General features: G+C 39.5%; 1 pseudogene; it reads right to left on the bottom strand.

Annotated features, from left to right (window-relative positions):
- Positions 1-13,056: 13,056 nt before the first annotated feature.
- Positions 13,057-14,410, bottom strand: LOC123450609 (annotated as a pseudogene).
- Between the last annotated feature and the right edge of the window lie 577 nt (positions 14,411-14,987).

The raw sequence follows: 14,987 nt of genomic DNA, 5'->3' as shown, positions 1-14,987 counted from the left end.
CATTTATTGTGACACATCCCATCAAGGATTTGGTTGTGTCCTAATGCAAGAATGTAGGGTTATTGCTTATCCCTCATGGCAATTGTGCCCTCATGAAGATAACTATCCAATTCATGACCTCAAACTCACTATAGTTATCTATGCACCATTGTTGTGGGGACATTACCTTCTCGGTAATCGTGATGATATCTGCACCGACCATCAAAGTCTGAAGTATTTGTTTACTCGGCCCGATCTGAATCTCCGTCAGCGGTGATGGATGGAAGCAATTACTGAGTATGACTGCGGTATTTCTTATACCCCTGGCAAGGCCAATGTCATGGTCGATGCCTTGAGTCAAAAAGCTTATTGTAACAACCACATGGTTCAGAAACCTCAACCGTGAGCAGAAATTGAGTAACCTGCATCCTTAGAGAGGATGTGAATCTCCTTTTGTGACGATGCATATCTACAACCTTGACACACGGGTTAATTATGAAAAGTGGCAAAAGAAACCTTCTTTTTCACTGAATGATCACTTTTAAAAGATGATCTGGAAGGAGGTTTATGCATAGCAAGAAGTCTAATGGCAGCTCTTCTTTTTACAGGGGCTAATTAAAATCCATTCTGCATCGCATTCCTTCCTCCAAATCATAAGCTCCCAGATCCAATTAGGACCACCATTTCCCCAAAGATGGAAAACACATTTGAATTCCACGCAGGTAAAAAACTGAAGATGCGCAATCATAAAACCAACCTTCTTAGATGAAACATTGAAGGAGAACACCATGTCCTTAATATGAAGAACACCAAAGTCAATAGCAGATCCGCCGATAGCACACTCGAGAGCTGTAGCCACTGAATCCTCAATAAGACGAAAACAATGCCTCCTTAATGAAACTACCAATGTGAAGGACCGAAAAACCTCCATGGGGTGCACCAAAGAACCAGTAGATCTATAGATCTTATCGGCAAACTCTAGTCCCTTGGAGAAATCCAAGCCGAGGGTTGATCCACGATGAGAACCCGTCTAAGATGGGTATTATCACGATCCTGAAGAGATGCCGGAGAGATTGATGGGAGGAGATGCAGTAGACGTAGGTCAGATTACAAGATCATCGGGAAGGTGGGGATGGTGGTGGTGGTGGTGGTGGAGGATCCATTCCCTTATAAATACCGCATTCTCAAAATCCATTTTTGTAGTCTCTCAGCTAGTAGTTTGGTCAAAACTTTAAGAAGACAACTTAGTAATGAGATCGGTCAAAAATTATTCACTCTTTCAGGTGATGTATTTTTTTGGATGAGGGTTATAAGGGAAGTGTTGAGGAAATTTAAATTGATTTTACCTTCCCAAAAATCAAGTCATAATTAATAGAAAATCTCCTTAATTATGTCCCACCAAATTTTGAGGAACTGTCCATTGAAACCATCCGGTCCTGGTGCTCTATCTAATGAGATTATTTTAATTATGTTGTCAATTTCGTCCTTGGTATAAGGATGTGCTAATTCATCTAGTCCTTCGTGCCACTTTATCAAATCCAAAAAGTCAAAATCATACAACATTAGACTTTCAATTCTCATTCTGGTCTTGAAGCACTCAAAGAAAGTTGCAGCTTTTTCTTCATGGCTTTTAATCATTCTTCCATCCGGTAGTGGCAAAGTTGGGATAACATTACATTTGTATCTCTTAGTAGAAAGTGCATGAAAATATTTGGTGTTCTCTTTTCCATCCGTTGCCCATGTGTAAGTACAACATTTTTCCAATAAGCACTTTGATATTTCAGCAGCCTAAGAAGATGCTTTTTTAGGATTCTTCGAGATTGTCTAGTTTCAACAACACTTTATTGCAATTCTCAATTAATAACTCCATCTTTGATAGAGCTTCGCTTCATTTCTTCCATGCATACCACTACAAGAAATATGCTAATAAACGACGCTATATTTTTGTCGCTACATCCTCACGGTTTTTAATTTACGACGATCTTACAACGAAAAATTAAGCATCGAAAACGAGGCGTCAAAAGCAAACAGCAGCGACATTTTGATCGAAATCATCATAACTTTTACGATGATTCCTGGATCGTCGTAACCTTTACGATGATCCTAAATCATTGTTGGCAATCTAACCCAATCCTACGTGGCAGTCCTACATGGAAAAATTACGACGAAATCAGAACGTCATGGCTGAAATCAGCCCAAGCCATTTCAATTGATCACGTGGGTTGGTTTTATTTTTTGGGGCTTTTCTTATTGGGCTTCTTTTGGGGTCTTAGACTATATACAACCACTTCTAGTATTTTTTTTGAATTTGTTTTATCATTATAATTTGGGCCCTGGCCTTTTAGTGCCGAAATACATTTGGTCGAGTTCAGTTTTGGCCTTTTTTCATTTTTGAATTCAACATTTTTTCTTTTATGTTGTCAATGGATCTGTAAATAACAGCCCATACAACTTTGAAGCCCATACACATAAATCTGAAGCATCTCTAAATGATAGCCCACACCACAAAGTTTGAAGCACATTCCGAGCTCTGATAATATAGCCAAAACTTGTAGCACAACCAAAATCTGCTACCAAACTTATAGCACAATCTGGTACATGTAGCGACCCGACTCAAAAGGAGTCAAGCCTCTGTGTATTTGTGCCATCCCCGGATCAGTATGCTCGCACACATAGTACATCAATGTATATATCAAAGTGCAATCACATGTAAATAACGTTAAACTGATATATACCTACAAAATCTCAGCGGAAACACTCAAAGGGAGTGGAGTCCCAATAAACACCAACGACAGGTTGAGTGCAAACCGTAACCCTGAATCATACTCTTACTCGTCGAAGAAAGTATCTGCAACATAAGACGTTGCAGCCGTGTAGGTCAACACATTGAATATGTCGGCAAGTCACAAAAGAGAGAGGTGAAAATATCATCTATACTATATGCATATATGGCATGTGGGGCTGTAGTTTAAGTTTTGCATAAAGAAAAATTTTCCTACAGCAAGAGAGGGTAAAAGAAAAATTTACTACATTGTTGGTTGTTTAATGAGAAGGTTCCACCAACCATTTCTCATACCCAAGTTATCAATATTACCCACATCAAAGTTAATGGTGTTGAGAATTCCTGATAGTTTCAGTTCCTTTGGCTCAAGTTGTCCATGACAGTGGACACTGCTAATCGATTAGGTTTGAGTACTCTGCTGAGTTTTGCACACGTTCCCCACAAGATTTGATCGCCCCCGTTGGAGTCCTCGCACTTCAGGGTGTTTGAGAACCGGATGATCAAAACATGGTCTTCCAAAGGGTTCCTCTTAGCCACTGTCGGTGCCCATCCAATCCTACCGTTCTTCTACATCTCGTAGCACCGCCCGTCCAGAGTCACCACGATGTCCAACCAAGCCAGAGCCCATAATGACTTTTGGTTGTGCAGGTAAGCCTTGGGTCTTGAATTATCCATCCATCTCTTCGTGCGTGGGTGATGCTTTCCGCAAGATGTCATGGCGCTTCCCCATGAATCCAGGGTCATCCACTGGTTTCCCCAGGGAGCCCATCAAAACCGTCCTTCACCAAGAGGTATATTGCATCATGAGGTCTTGAAAGTCTTGAAATCTTCAGGTCTTGATTATTAAGTTCTCACAATACTCATGATAAACACTCAACCAAACCCGTCAACTAGAAGCATATCCAAATAACGTCCCGGCCAAAGTAACAAGGGGCTTATGGGTGCCTATTACAAGGTACTACTCAAGAATAAAAGTTTCCAAGTACCTACTTTGTACGCAATGGGTGAAGAAGGTTGAGACTAATGCAATAAACCCACAGGGAAAAATATGATCAAGGTGAACTTGTCTGGTAAGGTTGATGAAGATGATTATCGCTCACAGAAAATAATTTGATAGAACTATACGTCACTCCTCGATGAAATCTATATAATTGAACATAGTATTCATATAAGCAATGATACTAGAAACAACAAATAAAATTTATCCAATTAATCAAATCAAACGAGAATCCAAAAGAAACTTCGAAGAAAACTTTGGAGCCTTCTACTATAACAATCACTAAGTACTTTTTGTTCTAATGAAACTTAACACCAAATAAAACACTAAAATAGTAAAAATAACAGAAAAGAAAATATAAAATAACTAAGATAACATAAGTAAAATTTATAAAACAATATTATTTTGAAAGTATTTTCAAATAGGAAATCAAATTTGCAATGAAATCAATTCGCAAGTTAGTATAGAACTAGAATTGATTCCATGCAAACAAATAAGAATAAGTAAAATAAAATTTTGTTATTTTTGAACAGTTACTAGTAAATATAAAAAAACAAAATATAACTTGTCACAATTACAAAAAAACAAATTAAGAACAATTAATACAAAAGAAATAGCAAGAAAACTAAAAGGGGCTAAAACATAATATGTTTTGCTTAAAACCCTAATTTAAAATATCCTAAAAATTTCGAATTTAAACCTACTTATAAATAATATCACTAGTGATCAGTAGCAAAGAGAATCAACTCAAAAGCTATTTTAAACTCTCGATATTCACAAAACAAGGTATAAATCAAATCTGTTTAAACTCAAAATTTAATTATTCAAACATAGTCTTCATCCAACGCAAAAAAGAATCAACTAATTTGGAGATACAAACTAATAGATAGTCGCCGGAGTTGGAGAAGACGTCAGGGAGGTGGCCCCGATGGTCGGCTGAGGCGGCGTAGGGTTCCAGGAGGAGCAGGGGGAGCTCCGGCGAAGCTTGGTGGCATCAGCAAGGGTTGGGGCCACGGGAGGGAGCAGTAGAAGCTCCTGGAGCTTCGGTGGGGGCGAGCTCCGGCGACGGTGGAGGGGCAGCGTTCCGGCGAGAGGAGTGCGGGGCTTGCTGGGAAAACGGAGAGAGGGGAGGCTCCTCTATTTATAGGCGGCCTCAGGAGGGTCGGAGAATGAAGGAGCGAGGAGATCGGGTCGATTTGATTTACTCCTCGCCATGGAAGGTTTTGTACGTGAGGAGAGGAAGGAGATCGTTTGGAGGAAGAAGAAAGAGATTTGGGCCATATTTGCTAAAGGGCCCAAAGTCACTTTCCTAATAAAAACGATTTATTTCCTATTAAACAAAACAGGAAAGAAATGTTAAATAAAAGAAAATCTATAATACTTTTATATAGACATATTATATATCAAAATTTGCACAAAAAGATTTCCTATGAGATGAACATATTTTCAAGGCAAAAAAAATCTCAAAAATTCTAATAATTCAAACAGTGCTACTATTTTAAATAAAAGGCAAAGAAAACATTTTGAAAATACTAAAATGGATTAACATTAATTTCTCTCCATTTTTATATTGAAGGGAATCATTTTACCCTATTTTCCATGTATTTTATTTTTGGAGAAAAACAAATTTGAAAACCACTTCAAAAATTGATTTTGAAATTTAATATAAAACATTTTCAAAATAGTCTTGTGAGTTTCATAAGTTCAAATAAAATTTCAAATGGCCCTTCGTTTGGAGTGTCATATTGCTCCTCTCAAGATTTAGAATTTTGGGTAAGGGGATTTTGAATTCATTTAAACTTTCAAATAGGACTAAATATGAAATAGATTGCGAAAGGAATTATTTTCACGAACCACCTTTTTTTCCAAGTCCTTTATTTTGAAGAAGTCATATTATCTTCTCTCAGTGATTTCTATTGGACGAAATTGGAATTCAAAAGAAACTGGGAAAGTCATTTTATTCCCTCTCATTCAAAAGTTTTAAATTTTTTCAAATTTCACTCAAGTCTCAATCACGCAATCAAACAATCAATCAATCTAGTAATTATTATAACATACCAAGATTTGGGATGTTACAAACCTACCACACTTAAAATGAATCTCATCCTCGAGATTCGAAGAGGCTAGAAAGAAAAGTTTAGGGTTTGGTGGTCTTCTAAAAAATCCAATTTCGTCCAAAGTGGGGTGCTACCACACTTAAAATGAGGGTTACCGGTCCCTCAAAATTCATGGCAATCCTCTAGGGTCCTTAGCACTATGCGTCTCTTCACATTCTTCGCAGTAACTCCTTTCTTGAAGCTCTTTTGTTTTAGCCATAAAGTTTTCCTTCAAAATTCAGTGTTCTTACGTCAATATAAAGTCATTCTGATACTGGTTCTTCTTAGCTGACAAGTCTCGTGATCAATCTAAATAACATATCGATGATTCTCATGGTGGTCTACCATTTCTGGTTATCCTTCAGTGAAAAGGGCCTTGGTTTCATCCTCGCCGAAAAATACCTACTTTTGACAACAACTGCCAAGTATAAGGGGTCTCCATCATACCATTCTAAGGTTTAAACAAAAGCTTCAAAGAACGTCTTCTCTCTCTTTGGGTAAGTCTCTCAGATTTACCATTCCGAATAGCAAGAGAATGATAAGAGTAAGTCATCATGGTGATCAATCCATTTCGCACCCAAATCATTACTCTGTATAAGGTTTAGCGAGTCTCGTATTCGAACACTCGGGCATCCTCACAAGCGTTGCCGAAATTCTCTTGTACAAGAAGGAAGTTCGTACGAATCCTTTGGTTCTGCAAGCTGAACAAAACATCTATCGTGTTCTTCACCACTCTCAGGTTTTCGTATGCTCCTAAGAAAACGTTTGCTGATCCATCATAGCTTATCCCTTAATGCTCCTAGGATAACCTTCATGAAAATCTTGAGATGCATCCTTGGTACCGGTTGTATTCCTTTAACTCATTTTCCTTTCCATTGGTTTGTATACCAATAAAAGTGTTTGTTTCTCATATTAAATCTCTCCTCAAATTTCCAATTCCATGGTACATTATTCAACTGTTGTCATCCCCATAGTTTGATATGGTCCAACATTTCCTTCAATTGTATTCAGTGGGTTTGATTCCTTGGTATGCATGGTACATTCTTACTCATTGTATCCTGTGGGTTTACCGATTACTACCACACTTAAAATGAAATATACTCACGCCTGCATAGTCCATATTTTCTCATATCCTCGAAAATGAACATAGATCTTTGTACTTGGAGAAAAAACTCATACAATTTCAACATAGGAAATCATGACACAATAAATTCCATTGATTCATGAAGTTATTACAATCTCTAAGTCTTCTATTACAAAATTCAAATGCATAATCTCATGGACACGAGTGCTTCATGTTACACTTATTGCCATTGTCAAAAATTAACTACTCCATTTTAGCTTTTTTCCTCTGTGGACATTTAGTAGCATAATGTCCTGCTTCCTTGCACCGGAAACAAATAACTTCCGACCTGTCTCGAGGCTCCTTGGTGTTTGTTGTTGCTCCTTGGTTTTCCTGCTTCCTTGCTAGGCACATATTGGCATAGTGACCTAAGGTTTTGCATTTGAAACATGGGATATAACTTAGGTCCTTATCTGCAGATATTTGGCTCATCCGAGTGTACTTTCTCTTCTTTCTAGACTTCTTCGTTCTGGCCAGTTCTTCTATTTCATGAGGATCAAACTCTACTTTTTTTGTCGGCAAGTTCCCCAGACACTCTTGGCTTTCCTTCGTGCAATCTTGTGAAAGGTGTCCTTCTCCACATGAGTAGCAGGCATTGGAGCAAAATCTGGTTAGGCCTTGTCCATCAGGTTCTTCAATATTTTCGTTCATCACATGTTCTTCTAAAATCTTCTACTTGAATGTTTCCTTCATTGCATCTTTCTGCTACTTGACCACTTGTTGCACCTTGGGGTAAATGTAACACTAGGCTGGGTAGTGGGTGGTTCCTTCACACAAGAAACAAGCCACCTGAATAGTTGGGCATTCCTCTGATGAGTGATTTTCTTCACAATGAGGGCATCCATCCTTGTGTTCTTCCTGGGTGTGTCCTATTTCTCCATATATCTTGCATGCACAAGGCTTTTTCATCGGGTTATCATAGCACTTCTGAATGAGACGGGATCTTAACAGAGTCTTCTTGAATTCGTCCCAGGTTCTTGCTCCACTAAATCCTTGTATGGCGTGATGCATTTTCCACCAGATAGCAGCACCTTGGGTAAAGTAATGAAGAGCGTGTGCAACTTCATACTTCCTTGAAATCAAATTGCTCCCGAAGTGGTTCTCCATGTTCTGAATCCATATTTCAACTTCCAGCTGGGTCATTGGTCCAAAGATTACAAGTCCAGCTTCATACGCCATCTATTGTGTCCAACGTTTTTGGGATGAGATGGGTAAGACGGAGAGGGAAAGAGGAAGATACACACAATAGAAACAATATTTTTGAGAATAGATTTTATTTGTGGCTGTCGGAACACACACACAAATTAATGCTCACAAATCATCGTATCTAACGTGGGTATATAACAGGGGTTTGTACTTCTAATTGCCATATAAATATTGGAACACTTTAGGGTCTTCGAATTCTTCGGGTCTTGAGAGTCTTCAATAGGCGCAGCTTCAATTCTTCAAATGCATGGTGAAATCCTCTTTACTTTAAAGTGGGACTCAGTTGATCCTTCATGTGGTCAAAGGGGAAAGGGTATTCTCTAACTATTTGAGGTCAGAGAGAACATTTGATGAAATCAGAAGAGATGATAAGTAAAGGATGTTCTTGGAAATAAAATTTTAAAGAGATCCTTTCCTAAGGGATTTCCAGTTTCTAGTGTCACATCCTACAGTCAACATGTGCTCTGTACCATATCTATAGAGACCCGACTCAAAAGGAGTCAAGACTCTGTGTATTTGTGCCATCCCCAGATTAGTATGCTCGCACACATAGTACATCAATGTATATATCAAAGTGCAATCACATGTAAATAACGTTAAACTGATATATACCTCAAAAATCTCAGCGGAAACAGTCAAAGGGAGTGGAGTCCCAATAAACACCAACGGCGGGTAGAGTGCAGACCGTAACCCTGAATCATACTCTTACTCGTCGAAGAAAGTATCTCCAACATAAGACATTGCTGCCTTGAATATGTCGGCAAGTCAAAAAAGAGAGAGGTGAAAATATCATCTATACTATATGCATATATGGCATGTGGGGATGTAGTTTAAGTTTTGCGTAAAGCAAATTTTTCCTACAGCAAGAGAGAGGGTGAAAGCAAAATTGACTACATTGTTGGTTGTTTAATGAGAAGGTTCCACCAACCATTTCTCATACCCAAATCATCAATATTACTCACATCAAAGTTAATGGTGTTGAGAATTCCTGATAGTTTCAGTTCCTTTGGCTCAAGTTGTCCATGACCGTGGACACGGCTAATCGATTAGGTTTGAGTACTCTGCAGAGTTTTGCACATGTTCCCCACAAGATTTGATTGGCCCCATTGGAGTCCTCGCACTTCAGGGTGTTTGAGAACCGGATGATCAAAACATGGTCTTCCAAAAGGTTCCTCTGAGCCACTGTCGGTGCCCATCCAATCCTACCGTTCTTCTACATCTCGTAGCACCACCCGTCCAGAGTCACCACGATGTCCAACCAAGCCAGAGCCCATAATGACTTTTGGCTGTGCAGGTAAGCCTCGGGTCTTGAATTATCCATCCATCTCTTCGTGCCTGGGTGAAGCTTTCCGCAAGATGTCATGGCGCTTCCCCATGCATCCCGAATCATCCACTGGTTTCCCAGGGAGCCCATCAAAACCGTCCTTCACCCAGAGGTATATTGCATCATGAGATCTTGAAAGTCTTGAAATCTTCAGGTCTTGATTATTAAGTTCTCACAACACTCATGATAAACACTCAACCAAACCCGTCAACTAGAAGCATAGCCAAATAACGTCCCGGCCAAAGTAACAAGGGGCTTATGGATGCCTATCACAAGATACTACTCAAGAATCAAAATTTCCAAGTACCTACTTTGCATGCAATGGGTGCAGAAGGTTGAGACTAATGCAATAAAAGCATAGGTAAAAATAAGATCAATGTGAACTTTCCTGGTAAGGTTGATGAAGATGATTATCGCTCACAAAAAATAACTTGATGGAACTATACGTTAGTCTCCGATGAAATCTATATAATCAAACATAGTATTCATATAAGAAATCATACTAGCAATCATTCTAACAATCAATATCACAACAACAAATAAAATTTATCCAATTAATCAACTCAAACGAGAATCCTAAAGAAAGTTCAAAGAAAACTTTGGAGCCTTCTACTATAACAATCACTAAGTAGTTTTTGTTCTAATGAAACTTAACAGCAAATAACACACTAAAATAGTAAAAATAACAAAAAATAAAATATAAAATAACTAATATAAGAGAAGTAAAATATACAAAAAAATATTATTTTGAAAATATTTTCAAATAGGAAATCAAACTAGCAATGAAATCAATTCGCAAGTTAGTATAGAACTAGAATTGATTCCATGCAAACAAATAAGAATAAATTAAATAAAATTTTGTTGTTGTCGAAAAGTTACTGGTAAATATCATAAAACAAAATATAACTTGTCACAATTATAAAAAACAAATTAAGAACAATTAATACAAAAGAAATAGCACGAAAACTGAAAAGGGCTAAAACAAAATATGTTTTGCTTAAAACCCTAATTTAAAATATCCTAAAAATTCCAAAATTAGACCTACTTATAAACAATATCACTAGTGATCAGTAGAAAAAAGAATCAACTCAAAAGATATTTTTAAACTCTCGATATTCATAAAACAAGGTTTAAATCAAATCTGTTTAAACTCAAAATTTAATTATTCAAACATGGTCAAATTTGATATCTACAAAAACTACATAAAATTTGTGATCCAACGCAAAACGAATCACCTTATTTGGAGTTCTAGACTAATAGATATGAATTTTCTAATTTTGCTCTTATTCTGAACAAAACAACGTTACGGGATTTTTGAATCTCACCGGAGATAGTCGCCGAACTTGGAGAAGACGACATGGAGGTGGCTCCGGTGGCCAGTCGAGGCGGCGGAGGGGTCCAGGCGGAGGAGGCGAAGCTCCGGCGAAGCTTAGTGGCGTCGGCAGGGGCTGGGCGCGATGGGAGGGAGCAGCAGAAGCTCCTGGAGCTTCGGTGGGGGCGAGCTCCGGCGAGGGTGGCGGGGCGGCGTTCCGGTGAGGGGAGTGTGGGGCTTGGGGGGCAACGGAGAGAGGGTAGGCTCCTCTATTTGTAGGCGGCCTCGGGAGGGTTGGAGAAGGAAGGAGCAAGGAGATCGGGTCGATTTGATTTACTCCTGGCCATGGAAGGTTTTGTACGTGAGGAGGGGAAGGAGATCGTTTGGAGGAAGAAGAAAGAGATTTTGGCTAGATTTGCTAACGGGCCCAAGTCATTTTCCTAATAAAAATAATTTATTTCCTATAAAATAAAATAGGAAAGAAATCATAAATAAAAGAAAATCAATAATACTTTTATATAGACATTTTATATATCAAAATTTGCAGAAAAAGATTTCCTACGAGATGAACATATTTTCAAGGCCAAACAAAAATCTCAAATATTTTAATAATTCAAACAACGTTACCGTTTTAAATAAAAGGCAGAGAAAACATTTTGAAAATACTCAAATGGATTCAAATTAATTTCTCTCCATTTTTATATTGAAGGGAATCATTTTACCCTATTTTCCAAGTATTTTATTTTTGAAGAAAATAAATTTGAAAACCACTTCAAAAATTGTTTTTGAAACATAATATAAAACATTTTCAAAACACTCTTGTGAGTTTCATAAGTTCAAATAAAATTTCAAATGGCCCCTCGTTTGGAGTGTCATATTGCTCCCCTCAATATTTTGAATTTTGGGAAAGGGGATTTTTAATTCATTTAAAATTTCTAATAGGACTAAATATGAAATAGATTGCGAAAGGAATTATTTTCACGGACCATCTTTTTTCCAAGTCCTTTATTTTGAAGAAGTCATGTTATCTTCTCTTAATGATTTGTATTGGATGAAATTGGAATTCAAAAGAAACTAGGAAAGTCATTTTATTCCCTCTCATTCAAAAGTTTAAAAAGTTTTGAATTTCACTCAAGTTTCAATCACTCAAGCAAAAAATCAATCAATGTAGTAATTATTATAACATACCAAGATTTGGGATGCTACAGTACAAAATTACACAACCAAGTGCACAAAATCTGCTACCAAGCCAAGTGCTTTCACAAAATCTTCTACCAAACCAAGTGCTATCACAAAATCTGTTATCAAGTGCATAAAAACTGCTACCAAAATTTGTTTTGCTTGATGGGCGATGCTTGGTCAGAACTTCCGCAACAACCGAAAAAGAAGACTTTCGCTCTTCGCCTTATTGTACAGGAGCAATCATCTTCTCTTCCATCTCAGTGTGAAAGATAATGGATGCATTGAGAAAGAGTTTGGATCCATGAGAAAGAAAGCAAAATAAGCGGACAATAATGAGGAAAGCATCACCATCAGGTAAGAGAGCAGGCAAATACTCTATTCACATAAGTAAACTATGCACTACATGTGATGATGAAGATGATTTGCACATTTTACTGGACACGCTATTTCACCACTAAGAAAGAGTTCTGGGTATCAAATTTTCAGATCATCATAAAAACTAGGGCAGAACAAGAGTAGCAGATGGCTGATTTGTGATGGGCTGGGCATCAGGTTTAAAAAGCTCAATTTTGAAACATCAAATGTATCACAATAATTGTATGAAACATCAAATCGACACCTTACTTTGACTAACCGTACCAATCAGACACACTTTGACTAACCTTAAAAATACGTTGTCAGTGGAGTGGACGTGAAATCCTATTAACGTGATGTTAAAAAGAGGCACAAGCGTTGGTCTCTTAAAAGCGTTGGATACAAAATTGTTTCCTACCATTGTGATGTCCTATTTATCAAGATTAAATAATCATGTCTCCAGCTCTTGGAAACATGGGGCTGGGCTTGTTTCATTTATTCTATAAAACAAGATTGTGTTGCTGGAATTGTACCAAATATTCATTTTTAAGAGAGAGAACTGTACCCATATTATATGGAACATGTAATGCTACCATATTTCTATGTGAGACCTTAATTATGACGCCTATTATGAATATTTCATTTCAACTAGTTAATTGCCTTTGCGCTCTAGTCTGGATTTGTTAACATGTTTAAGTACTTTAACAAATTGGCCGTATCAATTGGACTGAAACCTGTAGATTATGGACGTAACTTTATCTTATTGACAGAACTAATTCATCCTAGTAATTATCAAGGCGTAGGACAAAATGCAACACACATGGTAGAGTAAATCACACATACCAAAGCAACATAGACTTGAAAGAAACATCTGCCATATACTACAAAGAGCACTGGGCAGACAAACTTACATGCGCTACATATCCAAGCACAACTGCTGACCACTGAAGCTCCTTATGGCTGTAACTCGTCTCCTTTGTCTTGGGCTTTCCAATTTTCCAACCAAAAAAGGTAAAGGGACCAACATGCGGAGATTTGATAACACTGAGGAAATGAATTCCATTTCCATTCTCTTGAGGAAGTGCTCCATTCTCTTGTGAATGTGTTTGACACTCTCCTGCAAATGTGGTGTCATTTCATCATAAATGGATGCAGGAACTGAGATATAAGGATCGATTGTGTTTTTAATGTGACAGCATGATTGCAATTTCCTTGCTTATACGAGCCTATGGGGCATACACACTAAAAATATGCACATTAGATCAAACATTGTTGCTCAGGGGAGGCACACAGATGATGAATTCTAACCATTAGTGCGGGAATGGCGGTTTTGTGCGACCGGTAGCTCACGGAAGACCCTCACGGGGTACAGGGCAGCGACCTAGGCAACCATGGGATGTTGCCTCGTCCTGAGCAGCCTCTGCAGATCCCCAAGCGATGCCTTCTCCGCGGATTTTAACTCTTTAGCTTCCTGCAATCGATTAGGGTGAGACGGATGATTTCAGAACGAACGCAGCCAGACACAATACCCAACACATTCCGATCGATCTCGTGTGGAGGGGAGGGAGAAACAGGCAGGTACTTGCACCTGTCGGTGCGCGGCAACGAGGGCCCTGGAGAGCGGCATCACCCGCTCGATCTGCGCGTGCATCTGCTCCTTCTGCCGGTCGACGCCGTCGGCGGCCCCCCTCCTGGAGACGACGAGGTCGTCCGCGCGTGCCCCCCGCAGCTCGAGCCGCTGCCTCATCTCGTCTAGCGCCGCGCCCTTCCGCAGCGACTCCCTCCTCACCTGCATGCCCGAGACAGGCATGTAAAATCAAGGCCATGCCAGAAAGGGGCGCGACCAGCAAAGCAGACCAGAGCAGAGCAAGCAAGCGAGAAGCAAGGCATTCGGACCTCGAGCGCGGCCTCGAGGCGGCGTTCCAGGCATGCCCTTTCCTCCACTGCGGCCACAAGCTGCACGGCGAGGGCGCTGGCCTACTCGAGGCGGCTCCGGAGGTCCGGCCACGCGACCGAGGCTTCGGCACCCGGATCCGGACTGGACCTCGGGCTCATCGTAGTGGACACCGGCGACGCACATGACCCTGGCCGCCGTGAGGAAGCCGAGGCGTGTGTCGTGCTAGTGACTAGTGACCGTAGGAAGCAAGCTAGCGAGCGAGCGAGCGACGCGAAGCGAACCCACACAAGAAAGAAGGTCTCGGTCGGTGGCATTTCGCGGACGGGGAGGAGGTGGTGGTGGCGGCGAGGAGATGGGGACGAGGGAGGAAGGGTGGGATGGGGGATCTGGGCTAGGGTTTGGGCTGCGGGTGGGGTTATCTCTTTTTCAGGTTTTTGTTCTGTAGATAGATGGATGGATGTATGTGGGATGGAGAGATGGATGGATGGATGGATGGGCGCCATGTCATCGATCCGTGGGAAGGGTTCTGATTGGTTTGGAACCACACAAATTTTCACTAAAGTTAGACCACATTTTACGGATGAGGACCAATCTATATGCACTTCTGATATTTCTAGCTATTTTTAATTATTTTCCGTGTGGCAAAATTTGATTTTTTGTGAAGAACCTACCAAAATTTTGTTGCAAAATAGAACTCCATCAATTTTCTAAAATACTAGTACATATTTAATATAC

The sequence above is a fragment of the Hordeum vulgare genome, chromosome 4H, assembly GCF_904849725.1.
Source record: "Hordeum vulgare subsp. vulgare chromosome 4H, MorexV3_pseudomolecules_assembly, whole genome shotgun sequence".
Lineage (NCBI taxonomy): Eukaryota > Viridiplantae > Streptophyta > Magnoliopsida > Poales > Poaceae > Hordeum > Hordeum vulgare.
Note: the sequence above shows the minus strand (reverse complement) of the source record. Positions and strands in the feature narration are given on the sequence as shown.